Source organism: Lepisma saccharinum, chromosome 7 (genome assembly GCF_977018435.1).
Source record: "Lepisma saccharinum chromosome 7, izLepSacc3.1, whole genome shotgun sequence".
In the NCBI taxonomy this organism is placed as follows: domain Eukaryota; kingdom Metazoa; phylum Arthropoda; class Insecta; order Zygentoma; family Lepismatidae; genus Lepisma; species Lepisma saccharinum.
The window spans coordinates 69,418,446-69,419,487 of record NC_139235.1 but is presented as its reverse complement, the minus strand read 5'-3'; positions in this window follow the sequence as shown (position 1 = coordinate 69,419,487).

The following is a 1,042-nucleotide window of genomic DNA, read 5'->3' as shown; positions in this document are numbered from 1 at the left end:
TTCAGAACGAGATCATTGTTATATTAGGGAGATCTATTTTGCGCTCCGTGGTAGCAGATATTAAAAGTCGGGAATATTTTGCTCTTATGGTTGACGAAACTTGTGACATATCCATCAGTGGACAATTAATATTCTGCATTTGAACTGTGAATAAAAAAAATGATATTTTTGAGGAAGTCATGGGCTTTTATTAGGGGTGTGCTGGATGGGAAACATTTTCAATTTCCCAACTAAGTTGGGAAATTTTCGGGACGTGAAATGTTCAAAATTTTCCGAAGCTCTGAAAATCTCGAATTCTAGACGTCATTTTCACTTTAAGTGATTTCTGGATTAAAAACTAACAATTTACGATAAGTTCCAGAAATTGACAATGCAGAAAACGTCGAGAAATAACGACATTTTTAAATGAGCATTCGGTATTTCCCGACTTTTCGGGATCCCGCACACCCCTAGCTTTTATGAGATTTCGAACACTGAGGCCAAAACTTAACATAGGGAGAGAGTGAGTCATTCATTAATATAATTCAGTGATCAGAACCCCCCCAATAATTTTGACAAGTCGGCGCCCCTGCTTTCGGGTGACTGCTGGTATCAGCCAATGGGGGTAATTTATGTCCAAGATTAGACTGGGAAGATACGGCTTTGAATGACAGTACTAAGAAAGCTTGATTTTTTGTTTCAAGTCCACTTTATGCACAGATAAGCTAATCAGAACTGGACCTACATTTTAAAGTGGGACCCGAACCACTATGTGCCTCCACTGAGTATCGAACCTGGGTTCTATTGATTGCAAGGCAACGGCATTACCACTACACCACTGGGGAGGCCCCTCTAAAGATTTATTTACCCTGGTGTACATAAAATATTTATCAGGAACTTTACTTTTCATCAAGTGGAAGTCCCATCATTCTTTTTGTTATTCAATAAATATTCAATTTTTTACTTTTTTGACATTAATTTCCTTGCCATGACAGTTGTTTTTACACAAATTTTAGCGGTCTGAACTATACGTAAGTTAGACGAACTTTTGCTGTTTTATATC